Source organism: Beta vulgaris, chromosome 4 (genome assembly GCF_026745355.1).
Source record: "Beta vulgaris subsp. vulgaris cultivar EL10 chromosome 4, EL10.2, whole genome shotgun sequence".
Lineage (NCBI taxonomy): Eukaryota > Viridiplantae > Streptophyta > Magnoliopsida > Caryophyllales > Amaranthaceae > Beta > Beta vulgaris.
Genome location: NC_079205.1, coordinates 18,126,371 through 18,140,092, shown reverse-complemented (window position 1 = coordinate 18,140,092; position 13,722 = coordinate 18,126,371). Strand labels below are relative to the sequence as shown.

Genomic DNA, 13,722 nt, shown 5'->3' with positions numbered 1-13,722 from the left:
TTGCCTGCCACAACAATGTTGAGAGGGGTGACACCCTAGTGAGTGCGTTTTCGAGATTTGCATGTCATAAGGCAGCCGCATTTGATTGTTTGCTTCGGCAATTGGTGGATAGAGTAACTTGAACAACTGAACTTGAATTTTGCCTGCTTGAACGGCTCTTAGTCATGAAAATGTTTTGAACTGTGATTTTCTTATCTGAGGGGTGAGGAAATTATTTCCATGTTCATGTCTTGTTTGCTTGAGGACAAGCAAAGGTTTAACTTGGGGGAGTTTGATATGTCATAATTATGCATAGTTTTTATATGCATTTTGATTGCATTTAGAACTCCTTTTAGAACATTTAGGTGCATAATGGCATGAATTACGCAAGTTGTGCTCTACTACTCCCCGTTTGCACGTTTCGATGATTTTCAGGTTATTTTGATGCAAAATTGATTATGATTATCTAAGATCCAGCCTATTAATCATTAAAGATGAATATAGCTTGCACAAGGATCACAATGCATCCGTTCGGGACAATTTCAAGTTAGAATGAAGCAAAGAGTTAGTGAAAGAAGTGCCAAAACTGACACCTGTTCACTATTTTGATAAAAACGTTTTATAGAAAATTGATAATCACGAAATTTCAGTTGGGCTAGAAACTACAATTCAAGGGCTCTTCAATGATAGGTCACACTCCCCAATCCGACTTCTGGTTTGAGAGATACAACTTTCGCAAATTGACGCAAAATCGCAGTTTTTCCGTCTGGTCGACCAGGCGGTTTTGCCCGACTAGACGGAATGAAATTTTCACCTGAATGCAAGGCATGTTATCCCAGTCAACTGGGCGAGAAAGGAGCCAAAATCGCTTGCGCGCCCGACCGCGCGGGTTCGCCCGTTGATCGTGGGAATTTTCCTTTTTCTCGTAGAAGTTGAATCATCGTCGCCCGACCGGGCCGTTTTCCGAGACGGTTATTTTTTCTTTTTTTAGCCGGCCGGTTTTGTAAAAAGTATAAATAGGTTTTTAGTATTTTCGATTAGACTATCTTATTTTCTACGTTTTTAGGGCTAAACACTTAGTTTTTCTCTCTCTAGCTTTGTATGAACTTTTACTTTTGAAGATTATAGAGATCCTTGATTTCGTTTCCATTGCTCCTTAATCATTCAATATTCCTCTTTACTTTGATTATGTTTATTGAGTTTGTTATTATCATGAATGAGTAGTATATTTCGAGGGCTTAGAGAGGGAAGCCATGTTTATACCTTTTTTATTGTGGTTTAAAGTTCTTCGTTATTTGGATTGAATTGAAATAATTCCTATTGATTTGTTATGTTTGTTTAATTCATGTAATTGCGCAATATCATGAGTTATGTTTAGCTAATAAGAATTAGAATCGAAATATCGTTTTCATTAGAGGCTTATTACAATAGGTAGGTTTGATTATGTTGAGCAACCGTAATGGCATATGATAATCTAAGAATTGTTGATGCCTGACCAAGGATTAACGAAATACTTTATTTATTCGAACCTCAATCCAAGTATTGTTAAACTATATTATAGTGATTAAATTGGTATAAGCATAATGGACCGATCAATTGCCCTAGGTTTTTAATTATTTGATAAACTTATATCATTTTGTGTTCTAGTTTATTCTAGTTTAGTTATTAATTCTTCAATCAATTTTTCTCTCTTGTAGTAAAATAATTGAGCATAACTCTGTAGAACTCCTCTCCCTATGGATCGACCCTTATTTGCCAGTTTCTGCTAATCAGACATCGTGCACTTGCGGTATATTTTAAAACCCATCAGCTCCACATGTATATTCTTTATGTGAATATTTTTTATGAATGATTATGTGGTCGATGATGATTATTCTGTGGTGTTGTTGTAACTTCATGAGAAATTGTTTGTTGATGCGATCTGGTATGATCAAATCAAATGTTACATGGCTAGAGAATGTCATGTAAGTTATGTAGTGAAACCTAAAGTAGAGTTACATTAATTTCAAGTTGCGCGGTAGAATGGCTAACAACGGTAAAGACTTAGTTGTTGTTATTCGCCTTTTCACGGAGAAACTAACTCATGAAAGAGCTGAGTTTCCCAATTCTGCTAGGGACATATTTGAGAAACTAGCCAATACCTTCTTAGAAAATGGGATTAGCTAGGGTGTTTGAAAAGATCTTTGGGGCTATGAACTGTCCTAAGGGTATGAGAGGAGGTCAGGCTCTAATGTACCTGAAAGATGAGGCTAATTTGTGGTGGAGAGAAAATGGGGCTAGACTAAGTGATGTTGAGGGTTTTAATTGGGATCCTTTTGTTACTACATTAAGGGGGGAAGTTTTACCCTACTTTTATGAGGAAACAGAAGGCCCAAAAGTTTATCAACCTTAGGATAAGGTGTATGACCATCTCTAAGTACTACCGTAAGTTCACAGCATTATCGATGTTTGCACCTGAGGAAGTAGCTACTGAGGAATTAAAGGCTCAAAGGTTTGAGCAAGGTCTGATTGAGGAAATCCAACTGGGGTTAGGTGGTGAATTTTTTTTCATCTCTAGACATTGTGTATGGAGGAGACGTGCATTTGTGGTATTCAGTCGAGGCGTGATAAGAAGAATGTTGTAGTGGGTGAGAAAAGAAAGGATTTCAATGTTGGGGGAAATCAAGGGAATTTTAAAAAGAACAGGAATGGGAACGGGAATGTCTAAGGGAGAAATGGTTAGGGCTACGACAATGAGGGTCAGTCTGAAAGAGTGTACCACTGTAAGAAGTGCAGTAATAACCACCCTATTAGAGACTGTAAGGGAGACCTAGTAACCTGTAACTACTACTAGAAGAAGAGCCACAGGGACTAAGAGTGATTCACTAAGCAAAAGAAAGAGCATAATGGTAGTGGGAGTGTAACCAAGTGAGGTATGGGTTCAACTAGCCAGGAAATCAAAGTTCTAAGCCTGTTGGGTAACATAACAACCAAGGGAGCTACAATAAGCCTACTAGTGAGAACAACAACCAGAATAAGGATTCGGGTAAACTGTTCGTGATGAGTCGCAATGAAGCTGAACGATCTGCCGACATAGTTTTTAGTACTTTTTCTATTAACTTCGTTCTTGTTGAAACGTTGTTAGATTCGTGGGCGACTTATTCCGTTGTTTCATCGTGTGTCATTAAGAGTCTGGGGTTGGTAGATTTTGAGGTGCTTGATTTGCCTATTAGTATACATACTGGAGAGATTATAAGGTGTACTAAGTTGTTTACATATTTGCCTCTAATTTAATAGAATTTGGAAGACCTAGACGTTATTCTTGAGATGAATTGGTTAGGTTTCTACAAGGCCAAAATAGACTGTGAAGCTCAGAAAGTAGTGTTGAGAATCCCTTTGGGGAAAATGACTTCATATCCACAATTCGAGAAGCCTAGGAACTTTGGGTTTATCTCTGCAATGCAAGTGAGGAAGTTGATGAAGAAGGGGTATGAGCTATTTTTTTTGTAGTGCGCAAGATATGAGTAAAGAAGTTGGATTGAACATCGAGGATGTTCCAATCGTGAATGAGTTTATGGATGTGTTTCCGAGTGAGATTTCGGGTACGCCACTTGCTATAGTTGTTGAATTCACCATAAACTTAGTTCCTAGAACTGCACCTATATCTAAGGCACCTTGTAGAATGGCACCTCCTGAGATGAGTGAGTTGAATATGCAGTTGTAAGAGTTGCTGAATAAGGGTTACATTAGGCCTAATGCATCACCTTTGGAAGCTTCTGTATTGTTTGTGAAAAAGAAGGATGGGAGTATGAGATTGTGTATCGACTATAGGGAGTTGAATAATGTCACCATCAAGAATAAGTATCCTTTGCCTAGGATAGATGACCTATTTGACCAGTTTAATGGAGTGATCGTGTTCTCGAAGATCGATTTGTGTTTGGGTTATTACTAGTTGAGGGTAGCTGATAAGGATGTATGATAGGTTGTCGTACACCGGTCAAAAATAATTCCTGCAAAACCTTCTAACAATGTAGTAGGGTAACTAGGGTCGAATCCACAGAGAGATGGTCGTTTTAATCTAGCTTCTAATATATGGAGAAACTAAACAAGATCAGGTTAATGAATTAAATTCTAAACTAATCAAACTACGAAAATCAAACTAAAAAGATCTAGGGAATGGTTCACCATGTTTATACTTAAAACTATCAAAATATATCACAGTTCAATTAATCATATATCTAGAGCACAGTTAATCCTTGGTCAGGCATTAACGCTCTCAAATCAACATATGCTAGTACGGTCGCTCAACATAATCAGATTTGCTAATTGTAGGTAAGCCTCTAAAGAGTACTATCTCTCGATCTATGACTCGATATTAACAATATTTAATCAAACAATTGATCAGTTGAAGATTAACAATAAAACACTAATCAATTAGAGAAATCAATAACTAATCAAACCACAGAATAAATATCAATCAAATCATAGCATATAAACATGGATTCCCAAACCTAGAAATAAAAACTACTCTATCATGAAATAAAAGATGAATCTAAAACATAAAAGAAAACATAATAAAAAATCAATGAAAGAAACTAATAGAAATCATGAATTAATGAGAAGAATAAAAACTAGGGTTTACACTAAAACTAGAGAGAAAAAGAGAGGAAAACTAACTAAAAATAAAAATAAGTGAAAGGGAGGAGAGAGAAAAAGAATGAAAACTAATCTAAATAATATATTTTAACCTAATATGACTAGGAAAGTAATTTACAAGATAAGGAAAGTCTTAATTAAATCATTAATAGGCGGATTAGTGATCCGCGCGTACGCGTGGCAGATTCCAGCAGAAACAGTGCAATCTTCCGAAAGGCATAACTCTTGACTAGAAGTCTCCTCGGGACCTGCCACCTATCGTTGGAAAACTCTTCAAGTCTAGTTTCCAAATTGCTGGAATTACTCGATTTAAAACACATCAAAAGTTATGATCAGAAGAGTAGACGTGACTCTTTTTCACATTTCTTCTAATGATTTTCCGCTTCGTTTTTGCTCAAACTCGTACTATAAATATCCATACGATCCTTATGCATTGTAACTTCCTTTCCAAGTGCTCCTAATCCTCAAGCTTAGCTAATCATACTCCAAATACGTTATCAATGCCTGAAATTCATCAAAAACAAGAAAACATACCGAATAGGAGTAGAAAATCATAACTTAAGAATATAATGCAATAATGAACCTAAATATGAAACTAAATGCTCTAAAATGCAACCTAAATGCACCTAAAAACTATATATAAATATGACTTATCAAACTCCCCCAAGCTAAACCATTGCTTGTCCTCAAGCAATAAGACATAGACATCGGAAAAGTTCCTACAATATAGGACTACAACAGGGCTAAAAACTGAATCGAAAACACAAGAGATATAATCACTACATAAACCAAGCATCGAAACAATCTCGAACAAAGCGCATAGCATATCATGTATCGCAATCGACTCTCCAATCATACCACAAACCATCTCTCCCAAACTGGATTTAACCAAACATGACAGACCTCACTATAGTTATGTGCACTCAAATCTCTCATGTGTTTAAGGGTTAAATAATGACTCTCAACCTAAATCAGTCGACTCAGATGAAGCAAATACTCTTTAACTTTGACTTTTTGACTCACTTAATACTCAACAATACAATACATAATGATCAAGAGGACTTTTAAGGGTTGTAATGGGGCTGAGGTTAAAGGTATGGAAAATAATTTGGAATTGTGGTGGAAAAACCAAGATGGAGGAGCATCATATAACTGAAAACTTAACCATGAAAGGTCATAACAACTCCATGCAACAACCAACAATCTCCAAATATAATCAACAACCTTTTTTACTTAAGAAATTCAATCATAACCCTTTTTATTTCACTTTATTCACAACTCTTTTTCACTTTTTTTTCATTTCATTTTTCACTTTTTTTTGTGTTCTTTTTCACACTTTCAATTCAATTTCAAAGCTCACTAAACATACTTTTCCATTCTTCTAACCACAAATAGAGCACTTCAATTCAATACAAACCAAAACAAAACTAATACTCGCTCCCCCAAGCTAGGCTTGGGACAAGAATCAAATGAGGTCAAGGCTTGTAATGTAGGTATCAATCAAACAAAGTCAGAAAAGGCTCAGCGGGGCTAGAGGAAGGATAATATGAAAATAAGAATAACTCTGGAGCTAAGATCATCAAATGAAACGCCTCAATCATATCAAAATGTATGCACTATCAAATATCAAGGAGTACCAAGTCAAAGTCAAGATCAATGCAACAACGAGGAACTAATCACACATGAAAGAATAAACTGACACAGATACGTCAGTTTATAGGCACAAAAGCTCACTTAGGTTAAGGTGTCTGCATAGTAATGTTAAATCGAGCCAGAGAGAGATCAATCAATCTTACCACAAACAATCAGTTGCGAAACAATCTTGCTATGAAGTATCATGAACAAGATAGAGTGACACTTAACAAATGTAGTAAAATATCAACAAGGTTCTCAAAAAGTTTAGCAGTAGTCACATAGATGCAATTAAAATGAGATGAAATCTAAATGAGATAATATATATGTAGATGCAACTAAGAAAGCAGTACAATTTTTTTGGTTACACGTAAACTCCCACTCCTAATAAGCAGTACAAACCGTGCAACATCCTACGAAAGCAATGAAATCTACACTAAAAAGCAAAAAAGATAGAATATTCCTCCCCCAAGCTAGAATTTGCAGTGTCCTCACTGCGAAAACCAGTTCAGAAAAGGAACGAAAACCAAACCCAACATTCACCCAATCATCAAAGTTGCCCACCAAAAGCCACAACAAACCACAAAACCATACGTACTCCAAAAATCCAATAATCCAGTCAATGTATCCAAAAAATTCTCAACACGATGACATCAAAACAAAAATTCAAGCAAAAATTCGAAAGTCAAATCAAGAGTATGAACAATATAAAATAAAAAGACTTACAACCCAACAAAGAGTCGAATAAGCTTTTACAATCACATAGCACCACTCTTGGAACTTGGAAGACTAACTTGAACTAGTTTGTTGTCAACTTTCACAATCCTATAACAAACATAAGAAAATGGAAATTAATAAGAAAAAAAGAAAAAAAGAAATTAAAAAAAAAAAAAAGAAGAAGAAAATCAAGAAAAACCAAATTAAAAAGAGACGAAAGAAATAAGAAAAAAAAAAGGGAAACGTGAAAGGCCTAGAGAGAATCTGGGGGCCTGGGCTTGCGGAGGATGGTGGGTTGTTGCGCCAATGGAGGCGACTTGACGGTGGTGGGGGGAAGGCGTGGAGTGTGGCTGGATTCCGAAAGCGCCGACGATGGTCGTGAGATGCGCCGACGAAGGTGGTTGTGATGTGCGGTGAATTGGACGTTACCAATGGCAGAAAATTGGTGCAAAGATGGATGTGGTGGGGCGGAGCAGGAGTGAGGCGGCTGGGCGGAAAGTTCGTCGGAGAGGGAGAGGTTGAGTGGATGTGACTTGTGAGGAAAGGAACGATGGGTCGCTGTTGGTGTGGCTCGCTCGTTCGGGAGGGGGACGCAAGGGACGCTTGCTATGGTGGTGGTGTGGCGGTTCTTGATGGTTGTCGTGATGGTGGCGTGCAGAGTTCATGATGAAGGGGTGCCTGTGCGTGAGGAAGGAATGCTGGGCAAGTGTGGGCCAGCGAACGCTGACCAACCAGCGGGCTGGGCAGATTTTTTCATTTTTGTTTTTCTGATTTTTTTTTTTCTTCGTTCGTCAAGACTTGGACATTTTTTTTCTAATTGCTTTTCTTAATTTCGATCCACCTACAACAAACAAAAAAAACACACTAAAATGAGTAAACTCACTCAAAAAGAAAGAAACAAAGACAAAAATCATAAAAAAAAAAAAGTAAAGAAAAGAAGAGAGAAAATGAGTTAATGTTCGGGTTGCCTCCCGAGAAGCGCGAATTTAAGGTCTTGCATGACCGTTTAAGACTAGTAGATCACTCATAATAGTTCAACGCTCTAAGAAGCTTATCATATGTTCCTGCAGACATCTCAGAGCATATTATATAAGAGTGAAAAGGAAAAATGAAAAAATTTAGTACTAAAAAATTACTAAAACTACAAAAAGAAAAATCAAAGGAAGAATTATAATTACAAGAAGAAGTAAAAGAAAAATTGTTAGTCTTTTTACATGACTCAAAAGAAGGAAAAGAAACTAACTGTACATTATTTATGTTATCATGTGAGTCATTCAAAAGGGGAGAAAGAAGGAACGATGGAGGATATAATATAGGAGATGAAGCAATAATGCCAAGTTTTTGAGAGAATGGAACATGAGACTCAAAAACAGTATCAGATGAAACTGACAAAGACTCATGCACTATTTCACTCTCAACTTTAGACTCATATGCAGATGAAAAGTTTATCGAAAAAGTGTCAGACACTTCACTCTCAACTATGGATTCGTCAACATAGAGACACAAACTACCAACTCCACCAATTACACCCTTGCCTTCTACCAAATTATCGTGAGTCAAATCAATGTCTTTTTTTCCGAATTATAATTCTCAACACTAATATCAGTATCATCAAGTATCACCTGCTGGTTAGTAGATTGTTGCACAACAAGAAATTCAATAGATTTCGCTATGTTTTGGTAATCATGAGCTAATTCATTTAAATCTTCATGTTGTTTAGCAATATACTCTTTCATCATATTAAAAAGTACCTGACGCTCTGATATTTCAGGTTGAAAATAATTATTCTCTTCAGGTTGATAACATTGGGTATAATCAGGCACATAAGACTCATTAGGGTAATGAGAATATTCAAAAGAATTCATGCACAAATTTTGTAAATTTTGACAATCATATGATGCATCATAAACATAATCATTCGCATTATAATACCCAAGAATAATCATATTGCCCTTGATAATTAGAAAAAACATCCCCATATGAACTATACTTATACGACTCCAAAACAACACACTAAAACAGAGAGAGGAAAAAGATTATTCACAAAAGGAAGAAAAAAATATATACAGTTTAGTATCACCAACAATAAAAACTAATTAAAATATATCGCAAGTGCACGGTGTCTGTTTAGCAGAAACTGGCAAATACGGGTCGATCCACAGGGAGAGGAGTTCTACAGATTTATGTTCAATTATCTAACTACTTCCAGAGAGGAAAAAATAATTGAGGAATTAATAACTAAACTAGAATAAACTAGAACGCGGAAGAATGGGAATTTATCAAATAATTAAAGGCCTAGGGCAATGGATCGGTCCACCATGCTTATACCAGTTTAATCAATATAATAAAGTTCAACAACACTTGGATTGAGGTTCAAATAAATGGAATATTTCGTTAATCCTTGGTCAGGCATTAACAACTCCTAGATTAACATATGCCAGTACGGTCGCTCAACATAATCAAATCTACCTATTGTAATAAGCCTCTAATGAATATGATCTTTCGATTCTAATTCTTATTAGCTAAACATAACTCATGATATTGCGCAATTACATGAATTGAATAAGTATAACAAATCAACAGGAATTATTCTAGTTCAATCCAATTATTGAAGAACATTAAACCACAATCAAAAAGGTATAAACATGGCTTCCCTCTCTAAACCCTAGAAATAGACTACTCACTCATTATAATAAAGAACTCAATAAACATGATCAAAGTAAAAGAATTCATTAAATTAAAGAAAGTAAAGAAGAATACCGAATGATTGAAGAACAATGAAAAAGGAAATCGACGATCTATATAATCTTCCAATGTAAACGTTCAACAAAAGTAGAGAGAATAAACAAAGTATTTTGGCCCTAAAAACGTAGAAAATGAGATAGATCTCCTCGAAAATATAAAAAACCTTTTTATACTTCTTACAAAACCGGCTAAAAAACCCGAAAAAACGCGTCCCGAGAAACCGCCCGGTCGGGCGACGGTGATTCACAACTTACGACAAAAAAGCAAATCCGCCCGGTCGGGCGCGTAAGCAAATTTTCCCATTTGGTCGCCCGGTTGACCGGGCTAATATTTCTTGAATTTTGGTGAAAAAATAGTTTCGCCCGGTCGGGCAAAACCGCCCGGTCGACCGGGCGGAGAAACAGTATTTTGCGTCAACTTTGAAGGCTGTATCTCTCAAACCAGATGTCGGATTGGGGCGTGTGACCTATCATTGGAAAGCCCTTGAAGTCTAGTTTCCAACCCAACTGGAATTTCTTGATTATCAATTGTATATCAAAAGTTATGGCCAAAATAGTGAACAGGTGTCAGTTTTGACACTTCTTTCACCAACTCTTTGCTTCATTCTAACTCGAAATTGTCCCGAAATGATGCATTGTGATCCTTGTGCAAGATATCTTCATCTTCAATGATTAATAGCTTGATCTTAGGTAATCATAATCAATTTGCATCAAAGTAACCTGAAAATGATCAAAACACGCAAACGGGGAGTAGTAGAGCACAACTTACGTAATTCATTCCATTATGCACCTAAATGCTCTAAAAGGAGTTCTAAATGCAATCAAAATGCATCTAAAAACTATATATAAATGTGACATATCAAACTCCCCCAAGTTAAACCTTTGCTTGTCCTGAAGCAAACAAGACATGAACATGAATATGATTGCTTCACCCCTTTATATATGAAAACAGAGATCAAAATCTTTTTGAAAGCTCATAAATCATTCAAGCAGGCACAATTCAAGTTCAACTGTTCAGATTACTCTATTTACCAATCGCCCAAATAACAATCAATGCAGCTGCCTTATATGACATACAAATCTCGAAAAGGCACTCACTGGGTGTCACTCCTCTCACATTTTTGTGGCAGGCAAAAGATGTGCCCGATCACTCACCATCCCAACCATAATAACCCTTCCCACTCACACTCTCATGTGTTTAGAAAGGTGATAATGCACTCACCTAATCATGTCGACTCAAGTAGCGAACGTACTCTTTAACCTTGACAAACTGACCACATCAATCCGATAGACAATGTAAGCGCAAGCTCAAGAGGACTTTTTCAGGGTTGTAATGGGGCTTAGGTATGGGTATGGATTATGTATGGGAAATGTGGTGGAAAAACCAAGAATAGGGAGCACAAGTTACTAGAAGTATCAACCTGAATATAGCCAATAACAGTGTCCCAATTCTATAAATCACAAAATTTTCAATAAACTCATCCTTGAAGCAGTGTGATGAATTTTTTTCTTTGCAAGCACTTGTAAAAGAAAGAATTTTTGACTTTTTGTTCGTTTCTTCTTTTTCAATCTTTCTTTTTCTTTCTCTTTGCATTTTTTTCAATCCCATAATCACATGTATTTCACTCATTCTTTTCTTTTTCTCAACTTTTGTACCTTAATACAATCATCTCCATCCAAAGTAACTCATAAAAACTATCTCAGATACTAACTCAAACATATGCTCCCCCAAGCTAGGCTTGGGATTAATATCAAAATAAGGGCCATGGGCATGTAATGAGGTTTAGTAACCTGAAATAGTCATTAGGCTCAGCGGGGCTAAGGAGGATAAAAGTATATCACAAAAATCACTTTAAGGCTCAAAAAGCAGACAAAAGAACGCCTCTATCACAACAATTGCCACAAGCCATCAGATATCAATGCGTACGATGTCAAAGTCAAGATCAGTCAGCTAATGAGGAACTAACACACAAGAAAACAGAATGGATATAGAAATGAATCCATTGGCAAGAATGAATCCTCACAGTCTAACCAATTCAAGTATGCAGTCAAGATAAGCGCTTTATTATCAAAACTCATTGAGGGTCAAGGCATTTAGAGTTCACATTCCAGCATCACAATCTCAAGTGCCCAACTATCCAGATAAAGAGCCCAAATATACTTTCAAAGAACATCATGGGCACAGGGAAGCAATCACACCAATCCAGTCAAATCGTATTTTTCGTATTTTTTCAGCAATATTTGTTTTTTTTTTTGTCTGAAAGCAAATAAATCTGGCCTAAGAAAGCAAAAAATCTACACTAAAAGGTAGTAAAAGAGAGAAAATACATACAAAAATCCTCCCCCAAGCTGAACGTGGCAATGTCCTCAGTGCCGCAAGATGAACTATAGGACTATGCTTAGAGGAAAAATTAACGTTAGTACGCTCCCGCTCTCACTCTCTAAAAGGGAAAAAATGAAAAAAATAATAAGAAAAAAAAAGATAAGAGAAAAAACTACGGGTTGCCTCCCGCTTAGCGCTGGTTTATAAAGGTCCCGCACGACCATATTACCTCCTCAATCTCAAATCGGAGGGGCTTGGCAATGAGTGCCCCCTCATCAAACATTTTCCTCCTGCAGCAATTTTGCTCAAGCATAGGAGACTTAACAGCATTGGTTAGTTTAAAAGTGACATTATCATCACCAACACTCAAAGTTAAAGACCCAGACTTGACATCTATAACAGCACCAGCTGTACACAAAAAGGCCTACCAAGAATAATAGGAATTTGGGCATCCTCCTCCATATCAAGCACCACAAAATCAACAGGAATATAAAACTTTCCCACCCTAACAGGGACGTCTTCTAAAACACCTAGAGGGTATTTTATAGAACGATCGGCCATTTGCAAAGTAATTTGAGTGCACTTAAGTGCTCCCATATTCAGTTTCTTATAAACAGATAAAGGCATGACAGACACAGAAGCACCTAAATCACACAATGCCTTATCTATAAATAACGCACCTACATGGCAAGGGATGGAAAAACTACCAGGATCCTTCAACTTAGGTGGGGTTCTATTTTGTAAAACAGCACTACACTCTTCAGTTAGAGCGACTCGATCTACCCCACCAAAGTCTTTCTTTTTAGTAATCATGTCTTTCAAAAACTTAGCATAAACAGGCACTTGAGAAATAAGTTCAGTAAAAGGAATTGTTACCTCAAGGTTCTTGACCATAGTCAAGAACTTACCAAGTTGTTGATCGACCTTCGACTTCTGCATCCTATGGGGAAAAGGTAGCCTTGGTGTAATAGGCGTTTCAGAAACCTTTTCCCTCCGCTTTCCTGTCTGATCTTCCTTAGCTAGTTCGACCTCAGACATCGAATCTTCTCCGCTTCTTCCTCTACCACTCTTTCTCCTTGCTAGGAGCATCATCATCAATGGGCATGGGAGGAGCATCATAAACAGTGCCGCTACGAAGTGTAACGGCATTGACAGTCTCCTTTGGGATGGGTTGTCCCGGCAGATGACCTGGTTGCCTCTGTGCATTATTTTCCGCCACCTGAGCAAGTTGAGTCTCCAAATGCTTGGTGGTGTTCTTCAGCTCCTTGATGCTCTCCTCATGATTTTTCTGCATAGAAACCATCATTTTCATTAGATCAGACATAGTAGGCTCTTGAGAGCTGGTATTATGAGGAGTTTGCTGCTGATAGCCTTGGGGTGAAGGCCTATTGAAACCAGGAGGGGGTTCTAAGGATCCCCTTGATAATGTGGTTTTCTAGCAGCATGTTGTGGTGGTTTTGATGTGGTGGTTGGTAGGAAGATTGTGGTGGAGGTTGAGGATTTTGAACATTGTTGTTCTTGTAGGAAAAATTAGGATGTTCTCTCCAACCTGGGTTGTGTGTGTTGAGTATGGGTTGTGTGGAGGTCTTTGCTGAAAAACATTTGCATGCGCCATTTGATTCGGATCAGGTTGATTGTAGCAACAATCATGACCAAAGTGGCCTTGAACACCACACACTTCACAAAAGGAAG

The 13,722-nt window shown here is 37.2% G+C and overlaps 1 protein-coding gene across 1 annotated transcript in view; it reads left to right on the top strand.

Moving 5' to 3' along the window:
- Positions 1 to 13,722, top strand: part of LOC104891315 (probable LRR receptor-like serine/threonine-protein kinase At1g53430) — a 77,252-nt gene that overhangs the window by 17,083 nt on the left and 46,447 nt on the right. The gene's annotated exons all lie outside the window — the stretch shown is intronic.